Raw genomic sequence first — 21,897 nt, 5'->3', positions numbered from 1 at the left:
ATGTCTTAATGTTTAAAAAGTGTTTAAGGTAGTGCTTGGCTCATTGATTATACCTTCGCTTTAATCTGCCTTTGAAATTATTGTTGTATATTATATAGCTAAAAAGGAACAGAATCTAAATCAAGCCTAGTTCTCTCTGCTTGATAAGCCTTTGGTTATTTTCACTAAGTCGTACTTGTTGAGGCTTCTTGTGGGCACTCTCTTGCTTCCTTTTTTCTATCTTTATTGATGCACTGGTTTCTTAAAATTTCCCCCTGAGACTATGACTACAGAGCCTATTTTATTTCATTCAGGAAAATAATCCTCTAACTGAAAAGCTTTTATCAAATAAGCATAATAGAATAGAATTGTAGTCAACTATAAGTGAAGAGAAAGAAAAAATAGTCACTTTGAGCTTTAACTATCTGAAATATTGTCTGGTCTTCCAGATACAGACAAATTATGTTGAAAGAACTTGGGGTTATAGCCTCATGAAGTGTTTTTGTTTACAACAGTAATGTATGTGCATTTTTTTTTAATTGTTACTGTGAAATATGTGATGGAGCATAAAAGGAAGTAAATTAAACCTTAAACTGAATTAATAGGAATGTGGTATCAAAATTATAGATGCTAATAGTTCCACTGTCATTTTTGATAAGGTGCTGAATTCATTTTTATACTTGTAAGAAGGATACTTATCAACTGTAGTGTCTCGAAGGGCTTGTTGAGGAGTTGAGCTACTGTGAGTGACATAGGAGTAGTAGCCAATAAATGAAGTGGAAAGACTAAACACAAATGGGACTAATACGCTTCAGGTTTTTGACTACTGTCATGTAAAAGAGCGTGTAGACTTCTGTGGTGTTCATCTGGTACACTGGTAGAAAAACTGTAAAGAACCAGAGAAATATTTTATGTTGCAGCCATTCAAATCAGCTGTTGTAACATGAAAGCAATGATAAACAGTTTGTAATAAATGACTGGGCATGGCTGTATTCCAATAAAACTTATTTGTAAACACAGTGGACTAGGTTTCACCTGAACGACAACTGCTACTCTAGAGGAGCACAGTTTTCATCTGAATTTAAGAGAGAATTTTGCAAGAGATTCTGTGTTTCACCAGTGGAAAAGACTGTCTCTAGAAGTCTGAGTTTCCAGTTAGTGATGTATTATAGCCATCAACTTAATATGCTATTGGTAGGACTTGACACTAAATAGGAAGATAGACTACATGAATCCTAAGACTTACCCCAGTTTTTCTCCATCAGTTTTCCATGTGATTCTAAAAGTTCTCTGATTTAGTCATTTGTGGGTGTGTGTGTGTATGTGTGTGTGCTCAGTTGCTCTTTGATTGCTCTTTATTCGACTCTGTGACTCCATAGACTTTAGCCTGCCAGGCCCCTCTGTCCGTGGAATTTTCCAGGCAAGAATATTGGAGCAAATTGCCAATTCCTACTCCATGGGCTCTTCCCCAACCCAGGGATCAAACCTGCATCTTCTGTGGCTCCTGTGTTGCAGGCAGATTCTTTACCACTGAGCCACCTGGGAAGCCAGTTATTTGAATAGTTAAAATTTAATGGGAAAAAATTTAGACTAGAAATAAGTCTGTATTAAGCTTTGCTTCATATGAGTTTACTGAATTTCATTTTATTGAATGTGATTCATTATTTTATTTAATATATGTATGTATTGTATATATGCATTTTATTCAGTTCAGTTCAGTCGCTTAGTCTTGTCCGACTCTCTGCGACCCCATGGACTGCAGCACGCCAGGCCTCCTTGTCCATCACCAACTCCCGGAGCTTACTCAAACTTATGTCTGTGGAATCAGTGATGCCATCCAACCATCTCATCCTCTGTCGTCCCCTTCTCCTCCTGCCTTCAATCTTTCACAGAATCAGAGTCTTTTCAAATGAGTCAGTTCTTCACATCAGGTGGCCAAAGTATTGGAGTTTCAGCTTCAGCATCAGTCCTTCCAATGAATATTCAGGACTGATTTCCTTTAGGATGGACTGGTTGGATCTCCTTGCAGTCCAAGGGACTCTCAAGAGTCATCTCCAACACCACAGTTCAAAAGCATCAATTCCTCGGCACTCACTTTTCTTTATAGTCACATCCGTACATGACTACTGGAAAAACCATAGCCTTGACGAGACGGACCTTTGTTGGCAAAGCAGTCTCTGCTTTTTAATATGCTGTCTAGGTTTGTCATAACTTTTCTTCCAAGGAGTAAGTGTCTTTTAATTTCACGGCTGCAGTCACCATCTGCAGTGATTTTGGAGCCCCCCAAAATAAAGTCTGCCACTGTTTCTCCATCTATTTGCCATGAATAAAATATATTTTACTGTAAACATAGTAAGTACTATATATAAACATATATACAGTAGAATACACACATTTAAAGTATATAATTAAATACTTTGAGATTCTGTAGAAGATGTCCATCATCAGAACGTTGCTGTACATCTTTTGTAGCCATTGTTGTTCACTGCATGTCAATTGGAACCACTCATCTGATTTCCATTACTGTCAATTAGTTTTAGCCTGTTCTAGAAATAACTTCAAAATAAAGGACTTATACAGAGTAAACTCTTGTATCTGGCTTCTTTGACTCAAAGCAGTGTTCTTGAGGTGCATTCAGTTTGTTGCATGTATCAGAAATTAGTTGTTTCAGTTGCTGAATACTAGTTTTCCATATACCAGTGTTTGTTTATTCTTTCATTCATCTGTTGATAGTATTTTGATTGTTTATAGTTTTTTTGGCTGTTACAAATAAAACTTTTTTAATGTTACTATACAGAGCTTTTTAAGGACATTTGTTTTTATTCTCTTTATTCTTGAGTAAATGCCTAAGAGTAGAGTTTCTGGGTCAGGTTGTAAGAGTATGATTAAGATTCTGTGAAACAGCTTTTTAGAGCTTTTACATTCCCACAAGTAGCACGTGAGTATTCAGTTCTTAACATCCTCTATAACACTTGCTGTTGTTAGTCTCTTTGTTAGCTATGCATGTGGGTATGTTGTTGTATCTCATTATGGGTTAGTTTGTGTTTCCCTGATTACTAATGGTGTTGCCTGTCTGTATGTACTTACATATTATTATTCATTCAGGTATCTTCCTTGCCCATTTTCAAGTTGAGTTGTGAACTTTTTATTGAAAGTTTTGAACTTATACTTTTGTATATAAGATTTGTCAAGTTATATGTATAGTTGACCTTTGAACACTGCGGGTTTGAACTGCACGTTGTTGTTGTTCAGTTATCCAGTCAGGTCTGACTCTTTGTGACCTCATGGACTACAGCACGTCATGCTTCTCTGTCCCTCACCATCTTCCGAAGTTTGCCCAAATTCATGTCCATTGAACTGCATGGGTCCACTGAAATGTGGGTATTTTTCAGTAGTAAATACTGCAGTACTACACGGTCTGTTCGATACTTGGAAGGCATCCCTGACTCAATGGACATGAGTTTGAGCAAACTCCGGGAAATGGTGAGGGACAGGGAAGTCTGGCGTGCTACAGTCCATGGGATCGCAAAGCATTGGACATGACTGAGCGACTGAAGAACAACAACACAGTCTGCAGTTCGTTGAATCCATGGATACAGAAGACTGACTATAAGTTATACTGAATTTAATCCCCTTGTTGTTCAAGGGTCAGTTGTATTATGAATATTTTGTCCCACTCTGCATCTTGCCTTTTCATTTTCTTAACAGTCTTTTGAAGGGCATTAAGTTTTTAATTTTGCTGAAATCATATCAGATTTTCTTTGGGGGATTAAAGCTTTTTCTGTCCTTTCTTAAAAAAATGTTGCCTGATCCAAAATTACAAATATTTTTCCCCTGAATTTCTCTCGAAAGTTTTATAGGTTTAGATTTTACATTTAGGTTTCTGAACTATTTAAAATTTTTCTGTTGAGTGTAAGATAAGAATTGAGTTGTTCCCCTCCCCGCCCCGTATGGTACTCAGTTGTTCTAGCACCATTTGTTTGAGACTCGCCTTTTTTAAATGCAGCTTGAACATCTGAAAGTTCATAGTTCACATACTGTTGAAGCCTGACTTGGAGAATTTTGAGCATTACTTTACTAGCGTGTGAGATGAGTGCAATTGTACAGTAGTTTGAGCATTCTTTGGCATTGCTTTTCTTTGGGATTGGAATGAAAACTGACCTTTTCCAGACCTGTGGCCACTGCTGAGTTTTCCAGATTTGCTGGCATATTGAGTAGAGCACTTTCAGAGCATCATCTTTTAGGATTAATAGGTCAACTGGAATTCCATCACCTCCACTAGCTTTGTTTGTAGTGATGCTTTCTAAGGCTCACTTGACTTCACATTGCAGGATTTCTGGCTCTAAGTGAGTGATCACACCATTGTGATTATCTGGGTCATGAAGATCTTTTTTGTACAGTTCTTCTGTGTATTCTTGCCACCTCTTCTTAATATCTTCTGCTTCTGTTAGGTGGCCACAACCCCTACCATAGTTTGGCCTCAGGTCAAACAACAGGGAGGGAACACAGCCCCGCCCATCAACAAAAAATTGGATTAAAGATTTACTGAGCATGGCCCCACTCATCAGAACAAGACCCGGATTCCCCCACAGTCAGTCTCTCCCATCATGAAACTTCCATAAACTTCTTATCTTTATCCATCAGAAGGCAGACAGAACAAAAACCAGAATCACGGAAAACTAACCAAACTGATCACATGGATCACAGCCTTGTCTAACTCAAAGAAACTATGAGCCATGCCTTGTAGGGCACCCAACATGTCCGGGTCATGGTGGAGAGTTCTGACAAAATGTGGTCCACTGGAGAAGGGAATGGCAAACCACTTCAGTATTCTTCCCTTGAGAACCCCATGAACAGTTTGAAAAGGGTTTCTTTACTTATTTAAAAAAGGGGATATCCTCTGGTTCTGGATAATAAGGAGTAAACATATACCACCCTTTCCTTACAGCCAAATGGAACTGTAAAACTTGGACAGAATACATGGTATTTAGTAACAGGCAGACTGCAGAAAAACATCAATTTTTGAATACCACCGAACTTACAGGATCTCCTGACGTGAGCAACCAAAAACCTGGAATTAAGCACCGTGATATAGTTCTGATGTGAGGAGCGAGGGTGAAAAACTTAGTATTGTTCTTTTTTTTTCTTCTTTTTCTTTGTACTAACATTCCACAGAACTCTTATGTGTAGAAAGATAAGTAAGAGTCTACTTTCTTTCTCAGGGTTGTTCACATTCTTCCAGTTTTTCCAGTTGCAAGCAATCACATGCTAATGATAACATTTACAACAGGTGTCTGCAGGAGCTGGAACCCTGAGAGAGGGGAACCTTACTCTTTGATGCTGTGGTTCCAGGAGAGCAGAGGCAAACCCCATTGTTTTTAGGGTGTCCTCCCAGTGTTTGACTCCAGGCAGGTAATGATTATAGAAGTAGACTCTTTCTGGCTGGAGGACAGAAAAGGGTATGCTCAGGAAATTGGAAAGTGAAATATAGAGAAGTCCATAAGGGTCACATAGAGTTGGACACGACTGAAGCGACTTAGCACTCACACACGCATGCATATGGAGAAGAGGAAAGACCTTGGGAAGGAGACCCATGAAGTTGGGCCTCACTGTCTGCTGTTACTGCTGCCAAGTTGCTTCAGTCATGTCCGACTCTTTGCAACCTATGAACTGTGCGGCCCACCAGGCTCCTCTCAGAATCCATGGGATTCTCCAGGCAAGAGTACTGGAGTGGGTTGCCATTTCCTTTGCCAGAGGATCTTCCCGACGTAGGGATTGAACCTGTGTCTCTTGTATCTCCTGCATTGACAGGCGGGTTCTTTTCCACTAGTGCCATGACTCACTGTCAGTCTGTGCAAATATAAGGATCAGATCCTAATTAGCATTTTAAAGTCTTTGAAAACTGAATGGATACAACTCCAGCCAGGCTGCAGACTGACCACTGGGTGGAATATCCTTGGGATCCAAATAACATTGTAAAGGCTTTGAAAACTGAACATTGGAACCACAACCTTCAGAAAACATATTGGAACTTGCAGCTTGAACCTAACCAGGTCAACTGCCTGTGTAAATAAAATTATCCATATATTCCATAGGAATGAGGAAGAATCCAAGTTACATAGCATATTATTTAAAATTTCAAGGATCACTATGCAAAGAACCTACCTCAACTCGTGTTGGAAAAGGCAGTAACAGACCCTTGTGACAAGACAGTGTAGATGTTGAAATCATTTGACAGAGACTTTAACCACTGTACAAATGTATGAATAAACCATTGCAAATACCCTTTCAACAAGTGTTAAGCTTTAAGTATCATCAAGGAAATAAATGATATAGAGAGGAATCAAATATAATTTTCAAACTGAAAAAAACGTTAATTAAAATTAAAAAAACTCAACTGGGTAGATTCTGTGGCAGAATGGAGAGGAAAGGGGAGAGTCACTGAATTCATAGGGAATAGAAAGTTTCCAAGCTGAACAGTACAGAAAAATGATAGAAAAGATGATCAGTTTCGGAGAACAGTGAGCCAGTAACATAAGGGTTAACATTTGTGTCATTGGAGTCCCAGAAGGAGAGGAGAAATAGTGTGATGCAGAAAAACATGTTTGAAGAAGTTCTGGCTGAAAATTTTAATTGTGTTAAAATTCATAGAACTGTACACCAAAAGGAAAAATGAAATTTTATTTTGTGAGAATTTAAAATAAATTTGATAGTGGGTGGTATTATATTGTGACAATGTTGAATTTTTATTTAGCAGTGGTAATTCCTGGGCTCCTGACCTTAGGAATTACTGATTTCACAGTTGGTGATGGGGACAATTTTAGTGTTTGTCCTTCCTTTTCTGACTTATTACCTGAAGTGATTTAATAATTTGGTGTGAGTAGTGGTGGCAAGATGTTTAGTTTTTTTTTTCTTCTTCTTTTTTGAGCAAGTCTTAGTGTATATGATAATTTGGCTTCTTCCATCTTTTTTCTAAACTATAGAAATTTCCTACTTATAAGAAATTGGAAGCATGTGAACAACCGTGAGAAAGATAGATATTAGAATCTTGTTTTTCTGCATATAGAATTTTGTGGAGTGTTAGTAAAAACAGAGAGCTTTGCTTATTTAATTCTAAAAATGTGCCGTTAACTAAATACCTCTAATTTCACAGCTCTGTAGTCATTTGGAAGGGATTGTACAGGTTCAGAAGGAAGCACCAGGTTATCTATAAGAGGGGAAAAGAAATGGAAATGGTTCAGAATGGGATGCCATGATTTGACACATAAGAATCCATATAAATGTTCTTTGCCTTCTAAAAGAATGTTTAACTAAGCTATTCATTCTGCAGTATTCTTTAGTGACATGGTGGTGATGAAATTGAGAAGTAAATAATGTATACTTCAGTTTATTAGTGATCTACTTTGTATCATTGGTCATCATGTTAATTTTGGTAACTCCCATTTGAATTTGGACACAATTACCAGTTCTTTCACTTTCATTTTTCACCAGTTCTTTAAACAAATGACTGCTCTTTTTCTGGGGCATGCTTGGCTAAGTGATATGTATTGAAACTGATCAAAGTTTTAGATTTTACTTGAGTCTCCAATGCTATTTGTTGTTGTTGCTGTTGATTAGACTGTGAGTTGAAGTATATTTAATATTCTGCTTTTCTTGTTAATTGATGGCTAGATATGAAATGATTAGTGGACTTGAACTATGAGCTACTGAAATTCAAGATAAACGAATTAGTTTACAGGCTATCCTTATCTATTGCCTTTTTTCCTTCTTTCGCTCTATGTTTTGTCACTGCGGTTGATCATTTCTAGGTGAACAGGAAGAGGTTTTGGAGTTCAACTCAATAAAATGTTGCCCCTTGTGAAAGAAATTGTAATGGTGGATAGGCAGAAGTGGAATTGATAATTGAGTGGCTTTAATTAAGGTCATACAGGAATTTCAGTATGTTCATCTCTGTTCCTTATGACTGTGAATGACTTCATAAATTATGAAAAACTAATTTAATGTAAACAGAGGACTTTTAATAAGCTTATATATATGTCTGATTTATAAGGATATGTAAATAGTTCACAAAACATTTTCTCATATTTCTATTTTTCACTTCATACAACAGTAGAGTCAATTTAGTCTTGCTGTTATCTTTGTTTACATATAAGAATCCAAGACAGAGAATTCAGATGACTTTCCCAAAATCATACAGTTAGTAAACAGTGGGATTGTGACTTGAACATGGATCTAGAGCATTGACTCCCAACACTGTTATTTCATTTACAGTGGTAATACCTTTTAAACAGTAGTGAGAATCTTTAAGTTACTATTTGAAAAAGGGATATTGTCACCTCAACTTCTATTTGCTGTGATTTCTAGTGTTTTTAGGGGACATACAAATACCCTATTGTGTGGGTACCTTAGGAAAAACAATATTAACACGTGAAATATTTCCTTCAGTGTGTAAGTTCCCAGACCTCTGCACATGTGTTAGGAAATAATGATAATCATGCTAATTAACATTTTCTGAGTGCTTTCTGTGTGTACTTAATATGAATTATTTTCATATTAGGAAATTATGTTTTATCCTTACAACCCTCTCCATGAGATAGTAATTTTCCTTACTTACCAGATGAAGAAACCAGAGTTTGATATCTATGTGATTAGTATTAATACAAGGTTATATACACAGCGTATATAGGAATTTGATTTGTTAAAATGATGCAGTGTTTCCTGGAAGAATAATTTTATTCAAATAATAGTGTGAAAAATGTTTGCAGTCATGTCATTACAGTTGCTTTTGATGGACTCTGAAGGATGGCTTAGATAAGTTAAATTTCCATTAATTTTATATTTTGTTTATATTCTGGACAAAAAAGAAGACACTGATGATCTTGGCCTGGCATAATTAGAAGACTTTAGTGGAGTCTCATGGAATATTATTAGACATGTGAATCAGGATTGGATTGTGCGAAGCCTTGACTGACAAACTCAATGGTTTGGGGCTTTGAAAGATCCTTGAAAGATTTTGAAGTGATATTTGGGAAAGTTTCTCTAAGTGTAATGTGGACTGGATTGATAAGAGTACCAGTGATGGAGGTTAATGAGGGCATCTTCATGTAGATAAAGGTCTGGATTAAGGAAATAACAGTAATGGAATAAAATAGTTGGAGAGAGTCTACTTTAAAGGGCAGCTAGACTGTATTTTGTAATTTGACATTTACTTTGTCCAGGCATTACCTGGCAGTGGAATTGCTGGGTCATATGGTGTGATTCCTTGTTTAATATTTTGCGAACCTGACAAACTGCTTTCCAAATGGCTTCACCATTTCACGTTCTCACCAGCAGTGTCTGAGGGTTCCACTTTCTCCAAATCCTGGGCAACGATTGGGATTATCTGTCTGTGACTATAGCCATCCTGGTAGTTGTGAGGTGATATCTTAGTTTGGTCTTTCTTTGCATTTACCTGATGACTAATAATGATTTTGAACATCTTTTCAGTTGCTTATTGGCTATTTATGTATTTTCTTTAGAGAACTGTTCAAATTGTTTGCCATTTTTTTTATGACTATGTTGTCATAGTTCTCCATATATTTTTAATACAAGCCCTTTATTAGACATACGATTCTGTTGTCTTTTCAGTTTCTTTCAATTTTCATGATGTCCATTTCACCTACTTTTTCTTTTATTGCTTGTATTCTTGGTGTCATGTTTGAGAGACTTTTAAATGGAGCAGAGTCAGGAAAGAAGCAAGCCCTATATCATTGTCCCCTGTGTAAAGGGATTTTTTGAGGCTTACAGTGTCCTAGGATTTGGGCAGCTGCAAGTAACTAGCATGTTGGGATGATGTGCTTATTCAGTTGTGGTGTGGAGGTCAGTTAATTAAAAGGAGAGGTCAGTTGTTTTTCCCTAGATGAAGAAATAAAAAGTTTAAAAATGATCATTTCCTTAAATTGATGGTTGTGAAGTAATAAAATATAAAGTAATAAAACCATGATAGTTTGGGAAATTAGTTTCTCTACAGATTTTAAAAAATAATACAAGTTTCCAAACTGTAAAATGAGGTGGGTAGGCATAGAAGTTGGGTCAAGGGATCCAGAAGATAGCAGATGAGAGAGAGAAAAAGAAGCAGTGCTGGCTGATATTTTCTTATAATCATGAGTCCTGGTAGCAATTTTGGCTACCTTGGAAGATTGTTCATTTTCTTAGTTATGTGTGTTTCATTCTCTGATTCTCTAATGTTATAAGAAGTACCCTTGCTTTTAATGGATAAATTAACTGAAATGTAGAATCCATTTTAGTCCTGATTTCTGCCCCACCCCGTTGTTATGAATATGTAATTGATTGTATACACATGCACACTCTTTAATTAGACATGACACAAAATCATTATTTCTTGTTCAGGAAAGACTTTCTCTCTAGTGTTAAACGTGTACATTACTGACCCAAATTAAATGGTGTATCAGTCAACACTGTAATATGATATAAACCATATTTAAAACAGCTGGATGGATTTCTAGAGGAATGGAACTTTAAATACAAAATTAAAGTCTTTGAACTAATATTTATTATGTATTTGAGCAAAATCAAAATTAAGTAAAAATTTTCTTTTTCACTTTTGTTGGAAAGAGGTTAAATAAAATAGTTATTGACTCAATGTCTGACTAGGAAGTTGTCAATAATAGAAAAGTGTCTAGGCACTATTTTGTACTACTCACAGGTTGAGTTTTTGAAATCTACTCTTTCAGGTTTCCAGAGGTGAATAAACTTGCATGAAAATCTATTCTTATGTCTTCATTCTTGGGGAAGCATGTCCTTTAATCAGGAAAGAACAATTAAAGTATAATTTGTATGTAAATAAAAAGAGAAGCCATGGAGTTTATCTAAAATACTTAAAAAATTTTTTTGTTGTCTTTAACAGAAAACATCAGCTTTAGGAACAGGGGAAAAGAAGATGAAAGATCTATATTTTTCTTTAGCTAGTCGTTGTTCAAGTATATTGAAGACATAGAGGTAAAGCTTGGAATTATATTGAAGTACAGGGGTTCCCTGGGCATATGCAATGGTGTGCATGTCCTGTGTACTGTAACTGGTTGAAACTTGATTTAGCCTTTCTGGCATGTTTTTTTCGCGTGTAAATGAGGAAAGGGGAGAAGTACCATTATTTCTTTGGTGGAATACTTTGCCTAGCTCTTGCTTGTCAAGTGATTCCCTCTCCTATACCTCCTGTGCTCCTGACACACATATAACTAACTTAAGTATTTGAACCAGACTGCTTTGGCATGCTCCTATGCATTCTGGATCTTTTATTCACAAAAATTTATCTGAAGTCTTACAGTACTTTTTTATCTTTTATTTTAATCAATATGTCTCAAAGTACATTGTAGACTGTCTTCTACTTCTAATATCTTAGGGTTGAGTGAGGATCTATTCATTTTACTTCTCTGGGTAACTAATGATTTATGAGAATTCGCTAATGAGTAATGCTATGTAAACAGGGCTTGGGTTGTTTTTTTGCCCATATTGAAACTCATGTGCTACTCTTGGTTTTGTTTTTCTGTGAAACCTTTAAGGAGGACAAAAAGATATCCTTTATTCCATCTAACTTAGGGTTTTGTTTTTGCTATTGGTTTAATAGGCCATATTACAAAGTCTTTTTAAACTAAAGAGATTATACCTTCTGAGATGGACCACTTTCTGCCTATGGTATCTTTCTAAATAAACTCACTTGCACTTGAAAAGAAAAAGAAAAAAAATTATACCCGAGTGTGGCTTTTGACATTATACTTCCACATTGTCTCAGGAGGAGGTCTAAGAGAAGAGAGACTAGTCTTATGTCACTCTCCATTCTCTCCCACCCTCTCAGATCCAACCTCAGTAGCTTTGTTCCCGAACTCTCTGTGGGTCTGAGTCAGTGGACCTATTTTTTTTTCAGACCAGCTCTTTAAGCGTCATGAGACCAATTTCTCTGTACAGTTAAACTTTCTCCTAGACTTCCTGAAGAACAGGTAGAGTTAATTAATCTTATGCCATCTGACACAGTAGTCTAATCACTTAGCAATCCCATTTTTTTCAGATTGTGAAAAGTCATGATTGGTTGTTATCTAAATCTTTATTACTCTTTGATCAAGTATTTTAAACTTCTGCTTCAGAAATTTACATCATTCTTAATCAGTTTCTCCAGTAAATACTGAATCATGAAATTTATGAGTTTATTTTCACTTTATTCCCTAAGTAAGAACTTTTATTACTAAAATACTGTTTACTTGCAAAATAACTCCCAAACTCCTTTCCAGTGGTATGATTTTCTTTTAAGAAACTTTCTTCTCTTCTTGAGAACATGATTGTACTGGTTCTTACTGGTTTTCCCTCATATAATAAAATTTTAATGCAACGAAGTAGCATAAATACTCTGAACCATTAATTTCTTGTTCAGTCTAAATTCCTGACTGTGTTTGTAAAATGGACTGTATATTTGATTGTAGGCCTATCGTGACATTTACGCATGATGGCTGTTCATATTTTTAATTAGTGATATTTAGTAACAAGTAAATTGATTTTTTTCCCGTTTGTCTTCACCAGTGGATTCAGTATCCAAAGAAAGTTCTTTGGCAAGTGCATAACCTGACTGAAATGTCAGGGAACAGATGGAAAGGAGTTCCTCAAGAATTGGCTGAATAGTAGGAGTTTGACTTCCCGGGGCGGGGGAAGGGTGCGGGGGGTGGTGGATAGCTTTCCTACTGGCTTTCCTTTCCACCAAGAGTATATGAAGAAGAACTCAACCTTCAAATGAAGGAGCAGCTGTTTTTAGGATGCTATTCAGTAGGAAGAGATAAAAGCCCTTCAAATAAAGTCCTAGCCTTATGATTTATTTATTTTTGAAGGACTGTGAGTTCTCAGAACATTGAGGATATCTCAGGATCAGATGTAAATATCAAGAAGAGAAAAAACACAGCTCAGAGCCAGTAAAATTCTTCTGATTTTTTCTAATAACATTGCTGCCTTGATTAGGATGAAAAATTGCATGTAGTGTGATTGGCTTACTCATAATATGAATATGAAGGCAGTTGAGTTTATTTATGATTTTAAAAATGAGAATTGTGAAAGTTATTATAGTCACATTCTGTGCTTTATGTACATGTAGGGTACCCATGCACATTTTTAAGTTTCACCATGAATGCTGAAGTTCAAAGTTATAATACTGTATAAATCCCTTTAAAATTACTGATCCATTGCATGATCAACTCATGTGAATCTGTAGGCTCTCAGGTCTTAACTTTAACAAATTAAGCTGTCATTTTCACAGTTAGGTGAAGAGTTTGAGGCAGGAGACTCTACCTGACATCAAGTATTGGATAAAACTAAAAATACATTGGAAGGACATACAGTTGAAAACAAAGATGGGAATTTTTTCAGCCAAACAAACTTAGCTGTGACTGCTGGGGTCATCTCTGATTACTCAGCTTTTAATACATTAAAATTGGATAAGATCTTCATGATCAATCTTTGGTGCATACTATTGAACCAAATAATTCTCTCTCTTAACTACTATTTAAATCATCAGATACAGAAATTAGGTGCTGTGTTCTCTGTGTTTTTCTTTTGGGTCCACATAAACATACATTGCAAGCCTTTGCCACAGTGGGAATAAATTGTGGCGATGAAAGCTAAAATGGTGTTTCATGCTAATTTTAATAATGTGTATATATACTGCAGAAGCTAGACAAAGGAACTAAGTTAAACAAAGATCTAGAGCTACTGCCAGACCTAAAAACAACAATGGCACAAAGAAGAGAACAGAATGCAGGGTCCAAAGCCAACAAAATCCAAATGTAAATTTGCTAGTTGACAGGCATCACATGTAAATGGGCTTATTTTGGCAACCACTGGAGTTAAAATACAAAAGACATCACTTACACAAAAGCAAAAGTAATTGAGTTTGTTTTGTTTTTTTTAAGAAAATGGTCTTTCGAAATTTATAGTAACCATTTAGTTTGTATGAAGAATGCTGCCTTTCACTTTTGTTAAAATCCATTTATTGTTTACTTAATCTTATTACTAGTATTCTGTCCTTCTTCATATTCATAAAAGTTATTTTGGGGACATAAGAAGTGGACATGACCATTACATCAAAAGTTTACTGAACACATTTTTGAAAAAAAGTCTTGGATTGGGATGCATAATTAGAATCCTTTCTTGGTATGTTTGCAGCATACTTTATATTGTGAATATAATTGTCATTTTCTAGCCTTTGCCTATGTGGCATTTACTGGATGTAATTACAGAAATGCCATTTACCTTATTTTATGAATGAAAATTTTATGGCAGGGAATAAAATGAATGCCTAGCTAGCTATAGGTCTGACTCGGTTATGGCTTATCAGATGGCCATGGGTAAACAGAAGCAAAAGTAGGAAACTTTCTTTGAGGATAAAGTTAAGGAATGAGAAGAGGTCATTCTTAATAAGATTTAAACAAACAGCATCACTTTTCCATGTGTTTAAAAAACAGTGATTTCCCCATTTTCATTGGATGATATTATTTACATATAAAATTTCTCTCTTAGCAAACATTAGGTGTTTTATTTTAAATGTTGTAAAAAGACATCAATATGCCCTCTTAAAATGTTAAGGTTAGGTACAGTGTTAACTAGGCAGATTGTGGCACACCAGATTTCTAGAACATTTTCATCTTGCATGAGTGAAACTCTGTATCCATTTAACAGTACCTTATTTCTCCCTACTGGCAACCATCATTCTACCTTCCTGTTTAGATACCTCATATAAGTGAAATCATGCAGAATTTGGCCTTCTGTGACCACCTTATTTCACTTAACAAAATGTTCTCAAGGTCTGTGTTGTAGTATATGACAGGATTTCCTTTTTTTTTTTTTTTTTTATAAATTTATTTATTTTAGTTGGGGGCTAATTACTTTACAATATTGTAATAGTTTTTGCCATACATCGACATGAATCAGCCATGGGTTTACATGTGTTCCCCTTCCTGGACCCCCCACCCATCTCCCTCCCCATCCCATCCCTCTGGGTCATCCCATTGCCCCGGCCCTGAGCCCTTGTCTCATGCATCGAACATGGAATGGTGTTCTGTTTCACATACGATAATATACATGTTTCAATGCTATTCTCCCAGAACGTCCCACCCTCACCTTCTCCCTCAGAGTCCATAAAATTGTTCCATGCATCTGTGTCTCTTATTCTGTCTCGCATGTATTATACAGAGTGAAGTAAGCCAGAAAGAAAAACAACAATACAGTATACTAATGCATATATATGGAATTTGAAAGATGGTAACGATAACCCTACATGCGAGACAGGATTTCCTTTTTTAAAAGGATGACTAGTATTCCATTGTACAAATATACTGTGTTTCCTTTATCCATTCATTCATGGATGGATGTTTATGTTGTTTACACCTCTTGGCTATTGTGAATAATGCTGCAGTCAACTTCAAAGTGCAGATATCTCAGATTCTGTCTTCAATTCTTTTGTATAAATACACAGAAAAACAGGATTGCTGGATAATAATGATAATTCCAATAGTTTGGGATTTCATTCCAATCCCAAAGAAAGGCAATGCCAAAGAATGCTCAAACTACTCCACAATTGCACTCATCTCACACGCTAGCAAAGTAATGCTCAAAATTCTCTTAAGCCAGGCTTCAACAGTATGTGAACCATGAACTTCTAGGTGTTCAAGCTAGATTTAGAAAAGACAGAGGAACCAGAGATCAAATTGCCCACATCCATTGGATCATCGAAAAAGCAAGAGAGTTCCAGAAAAACATCTATTTCTGCTTTATTGACCACGCGAAAGCCTTTGACTGTGTGGATCACAACAAACAGGAAAATTCTTAAAGAGATGGGAATACCAGACCACTTGACCTGCCTCTTGAGAAATCTGTATGCAGGTCAGGAAGCAAGAGTTGGAACTCGACATGGAACAACAGACTAGTTCCAATCGGGAAAGGAGTACGTCAGGGCTGTATATGGTCACCCTGCTTATTTAACTTATATGCAGAGTACATCATGGGAAATGCTGGGCTGGATAAAGCACAAGCTGGAATCAAGATTGCCAGGAGAAATATCAATAACCTCAGATATACAGATGACACCACCCTTATGGCAGAAAGTGAAGAAGAACTAAAGAGCCTCTTGATGAAAGTTAAAGAGAAGAGTGAAAAACTTGGCTTAAAACTCAGCATTCAGAAAACTAAGATCATGGCATCTGGTCCCATCACTTCATGGCAAATAGATGGGGAAACAATGGAAACAGTGACAGACTTTATATTTTGGGGCTCCAAAATCACTGCAGATGGTGATTGCAGCCATGAAATTAAAAGATGCTTGCTCCTTGGAAGAAAAGTTACGACCAACCTAGACAGCATATTGAAAAGCAGAGACATTACTCTGCCAACAAAGGTCCGTCTAGTCAAAGCTATGGTTTTTCTAGTAGTCATGTATGGATATGAGTGTTGGACCATAAAGAAAGCTGAGCGCCGAAGAATTGATGCTTTTGAACTGTGATGTTGGGGAAGACTCTTGAGAGTCCCTTGGACAGTAAGGAGATCCAACCAATCCATCCTAAAGGAAGTCAGTCCTGAATATTCATTGGAAGGACTGATGCTGAAACTGAAACTCCAGTACTTTGGCCACGTGATACGGAGAGCTGACTCATTTGAAAAGACCCTGATGCTGGAAAAGATTGAAGGCAGGAGCAGAAGGGGTCGACAGAGGATGAGATGGTTGAATGGCATTACTGACTCAATGGACATGAGTTTGGGTAAACTGATGTTCTCAATTCATTCAAAGAAACATTTAAGTAAATGAAATTTTGATGAAGTTCAGTTCAGTTGCTCAGCCGCGTCTAACTTTTTGCGATCCATTGGACTGCAGCTCACAGTTCAGTTCAGTCGCGTCCAACTCTTTGCAACCCCATGAATCGCAGCACGCCAGGCCTTCCTGTCCATCACCAACTCCCGGAGTCTACCCAAACCCATGTCCATCGAGTCGGTGATGTCATCCAACCATCTCATCCTCTGTCATCCCCTTCTTCTCCTGCCCCCAATCCTTCCCAGCATTAGGGTCTTTTTCCAATGAGTCAGCTCTTCGCATCAGGTGGCCAAAGTATTGGAGTTTCAGCTTCAACATCAGTCCTTCCAATAAACACCCTGATCTCCCTTAGGATGGACTGGTTGGATCTTCTTGCAGTCCAAGGGACTCTCAAGAGTCTTCTCCAACACCACAGTTCAAAAGCATCAATTCTTTGGCCCTCAGCTTTCTTCACCATCCAACTCTCACATCCATACATGACTACTGGAAAAACCATAGCCTTGACTAGACGGACCTTTCTTGGCAAAGTTATGTCTCTGCAGTTAAAGATACTTAATTTCTTGATGTCGTGATTCCATTTAAATTGTGTACAATTACAAAAAATATTTAAACATATCCATTTTTAAACAATAGGATATGTTAGAGTGGAAGAAGTTCTTTATTTGCCATGTGATTGCTTTTGGTTTAAGATTTTTTTGTAAAACCCTGTTTTTATTTTTTTAAATTTTATTGACATAGAGCTGGTTTATAATGTTGTGTTAGTTTCAGGTATTTAGCAAAGTCATTCAATTATATATGTATACGTATTCTTTTTAATGTTTTATTTTTCATTATGATTTATTACAGGATATTGAATACAGTTCCCTGTAGAAAAGGCATTGTTTAAAAAAATTTTTTATTAAATTATGGTTGATTTACAATGTTATGTTAGTTTCAGGTGTACAGCATAGTGATTCAGTCACACATACATGTAAAAATATGTATTCTTTTTTACATTCTCTTCCATTTGAGATTATTATATGATATTTGGTATAGTTCCATGGGCTATCTAGGTCCTTATTGGTTATCTGTTCTCTATATAGTATTGTGTATATTTTAATCCCAAACTACTGAATCATCCTTCCTCTCTTTTCTCCTTTGGTAATCATGTTTGTTTTCTATGTCTGTGAGTATTTCTGTTTCATCAGTTTTTTAAAAAAACTTTATTTTCAAATTATATAAACTCATTTAAAGATTTTCAAATAATATAAGCTTTTTTCAGAGAAATAGAAAAACAGTAAAAAGGAAGAAAATAATCTAGTTTTCCAAATGAAACTTTTAGTACTTTCTGTATTTTCCTCTAGTTTTTTTCCCCCTTAAGCATTGTTTTTATGAAGTTATCATAGTAAACATGCAATTTGTATCTTGCCTTTTATCTCAGACTGTAATGGAAAGAAAATTTTTATTATTGGATAATAATATTAATGGATAAAAGAGAAAAGTAAGGTAGAATAGTTTTCTACTTTCAGATTGGACAGTTTCAAATTGGAAAAATTAGAAAAAACCTTTTAAACTAGATGGGGAAAGTGAAAAAGCAGAGATGATAGTTGCTAGGAGTAGAATGTGGGAAATAACAGTTGCATTATTGCATTTATGTGACATAGTCGTGGATAAGAACACATTATTTTAAATCTATATAATCTGTCAGACTCGGATGCTGGGAAAGATTGAAGACAATCTTTTGTCTTCAAAAAAGAAGAGGGCAGCAGAGGATGAGATCTTAGATAGCATCACTGACTCAATGGATATGAATTTGAGCAAAGATTGGGAGTTAGTGGCGGACAGAGGACCCTGGTGTGCTGCAGTCCATGGGGTCACAAAGCGTAGGACACGACTTAGCGACTGAACAACATTCAGTAATGAGCCACATGATTCTACTGGGCTTTATATGTTTTATTGTGTAAGAATTTGTCTGTGGATTTAAAAATACTGTTTAACACTTCTTCTACATTGCTTAATTATTTGCATTTTAATGAACTTTTTGTTCATTCGGGAAACTCTTCCAAGGCATACCTTTTACTTGTTGAATGAATCATGTTTAGAGAGTGTTACAGATTTGTGACTGATTCACGTTATTAATTTTTCTTCTTTTCTAAAACTATTCTAAAAAGTTTTAAAAATCAGTCTTGCTTTTAACACATTTTTGTGGCCAGAATTAAATACATTCTTTACTTTGTTAGAATTAAAGCTTTTCATTCTGTCAGTCACGGGTGATTTTCAGGTTAATTTCTTCTGTGATCATTTTTGAGGCAACATCTTATGCTTGAAAAGAATTCCGTATGTTTTTCCTTCGGTATTATATGCTAGAAAAGGTCCATAGATTTGTTACGTTTTCCACATAAATATATGCCTGCAAGTCAGTAAATATAAAAATATAAAGAATGGCTTCCCTGGTGGCTCCATGATAAAGAACCCGCCTACTAGTGTAGGAGACAACAGGCTCGATCCCCTTCTGGACAGATCCCCTGTGCCACGGAGCAACTAAGCCCATGTACCACGACTATTGAGCCTGTGCTCTCGAGCCAGGGAGCCATGACTAGTGAAGCCTGCATGCCCTGTAGCCTGTGGTCAACAACAAGAGAAGCCGCTGCAGTGAGAAGCTTGTGCACTGCAACTAGAGAGTCGCCCCACACACCACAACTAGAGAAAAACCTGCATAGCAGCAAAGACCCAACACAGCCAGAAAAAGTTAAATAAATAAAATTATTTTTAAAAATGTAAAAGAATTTAATGGGGGAAGGACTTCATCTGTTTTAACAACTTTAGCTTACTTTGCCATTTGTGGAGCTGATGGCCTATTGCATGGAAGACGTAAAAAGCAAATAAGAGAAATTTGTGCCCAAACTTCTGAAGCCCTTCTGCCTTAGAGCCCATGAACCTCAATAAGAGAAGCCACTGCAATGAGAAGCCTGCATACCACAACTAGAGAGTAGCCTCCGCTTGCCACAACTAGAGAAAAGCCTGTGTGGCAACGAGGATCCAGCACAGCCAAAAATAAATAAAGTTAAGAAAAAAGAAAGGTAGCTTATTATGTACCTGTAATATTACTGGATTGGTGCAAACATATTTGTGGTTTTTCCATTGTTGAAATTTGCTGTTTGGTATCGGAATAGTTTCTTAATAAATATGGGTAAGTTATGCATCATTTTTAATGCACATTTCTAACTTTATGTTTTTTGGTAACTTATTACTTGCTGTTTATTTTATATTTATTTTGGACTATGGAGATGATGTTTGACAAAAAGTGAATTTGAGTTATTTCTTTTTTATTCAAATTCAAAACGGGTCGTAAAGCAGTGGAGACAACTCGTAACATCAACAATGCATTTGGCCCCAGGAGCTGCTAATGAATTTACAGTGAGGGAGTGAATGACATAAAGTATGGTTCCTAACCCATAGTAGATCTTCAGTAAATGCTTTTTGAATAGAAATTGTTAAATTATGGAAACAGTTACAATTAGGTAGCTGTACAAAAGAGTGACTTAATGTTTTCTATCTTATGTTGCCTTAATCTTTTAAGGTAACTGAAGGTAATGCACTGAAATATTACAGGGAAACAGTTTTTTGAGAATGTGCGTGTGTTAGTTGCTCAGTTGTGTCCGACTCTTTGCGACCCTGTGGACTGTAGCCCACCAGGCTCCTCTGTCCATGGAATTCTCCAGTCAAGAATACTGGAGTGATTTGCCATTTCCTCCTGGGTAGGTCATTAGAAACTACTACATACAAGATACTTTACAAACGTTTCATATGCTATCTCACTGAAGTAGGCAGAGCCATTGTACTTGATTTTCACAAATGAGTAAACTGAGGCAAAGAAAAAGATGTGACATTTAAGTCATACGACTTGAATTGTTTGGTCTATTACCTTGAGTCCTTCCTCTGCTCCCCCATTCTATGAAGATACCATCATCCTTCGGTATCTGCAGGGGATTGATTCTAGGTTTGTCCTGGAATACCATCATCTGGATTCTTGAGTCCCTTATATGAAATGGCATAGTATTTGTAATCTATGCACATCCTCCTATAAACTTTAAATCATCTCTAGATCATGTATAATACCTAATACAGTGTAAATGCTATATAAGTAGTTGCTAGTGCACAACGAATTGAAGTTTGCTTTTTGGAACTTTCTGGAATTTTTTTCCTCAACTATTTTCCATCTGTGGTTTGTTGATTTTGCAGATGCAAAGCCTGCAGATACAGAGAACTGATTATACCATTTCTTTTTTATTTTCTACATTTTTGTCTCATAAAAATGAAGTTGCTTTGACATAAACTTGAATGTCTTTGCAGCAGGGGCACCTTTATAATGGGCTCCACATTGCATCCGTGTTCTACTCTGTGTTCAGACTTTGTGTGATGACGTCATTTACTATGAATAATCAGTCATTCATGCTGAGGAATTTTAAATATAGATTTTCGCTCCAGCAGGCTATTATTATTCCCTTCAGAGAGGAACTGATACTAGGAAAGACAATACCACACGTGGAAAGTACAATCTAGACCCAGTCACTTCATTAAACAACAGATACTCACCTTCCACGGTTTTCCTCATGTGGCTAGATTGCCAAATGGGTTTTCTAATAATGAGAATGAAAAGGCTATCTCTGAAGTTTCAGACAGCTTTTATTTATTGAATCTTTACTGTGTGATAGACACTATACTGAGTACCTAATGAGTATCATCTTATTCAATTTTCATTCTCAGTCTGTGAATTATATACTTTTATTAAACCCCATTTTATAGAGAAAGAGTCATCACGTACAGATAATCAATGCATTTCAAACCTTTGAGACTAAAAAGGGATGTATAAAACAACAGGATATCTTACGTAGAATTGAGTGTGTGTTTGACGAGTTGATGGAAGACACGGATCTGTTTTTTGATCATCGTAAAATTGAAGTATACTTATTTTCTCTTCCTCCTCTCTCTTGAAACAGCTCCGAGCAGTTTATACACTCCTCATGCTTTGCCTGTCCTTTCTCCTGTTTTGTTAAGGACATAATTGAAAAGGTCACAAAGCTAAGTCTAGCTACATGCTCGTA

The 21,897-nt window shown here is 36.4% G+C and overlaps 1 protein-coding gene across 36 annotated transcripts in view; it reads left to right on the top strand.

Moving 5' to 3' along the window:
• TCF12 (transcription factor 12) overlaps positions 1–21,897 on the top strand; it is a 395,492-nt gene that overhangs the window by 114,376 nt on the left and 259,219 nt on the right. For 5 of the 36 annotated variants that reach the window (XM_081510119.1, XM_081510118.1, XM_081510117.1 and 2 more), the window contains one exon: positions 10,886–10,977. The exons of the other annotated variants lie outside the window; for them this stretch is intronic. The gene's annotated coding sequence lies outside the window, so the exon portion shown is untranslated. The remainder of the gene's footprint in view (positions 1–10,885; positions 10,978–21,897) is intronic. 36 annotated transcript variants of the gene reach the window in all.

Source organism: Giraffa tippelskirchi, chromosome 7 (assembly GCF_054371585.1).
Source record: "Giraffa tippelskirchi isolate mGirTip1 chromosome 7, T2T-mGirTip1v1.2.pri, whole genome shotgun sequence".
Classification (NCBI taxonomy): Eukaryota; Metazoa; Chordata; class Mammalia; order Artiodactyla; family Giraffidae; genus Giraffa; species Giraffa tippelskirchi.
This window is presented reverse-complemented; position numbering and strand designations above follow the sequence as displayed.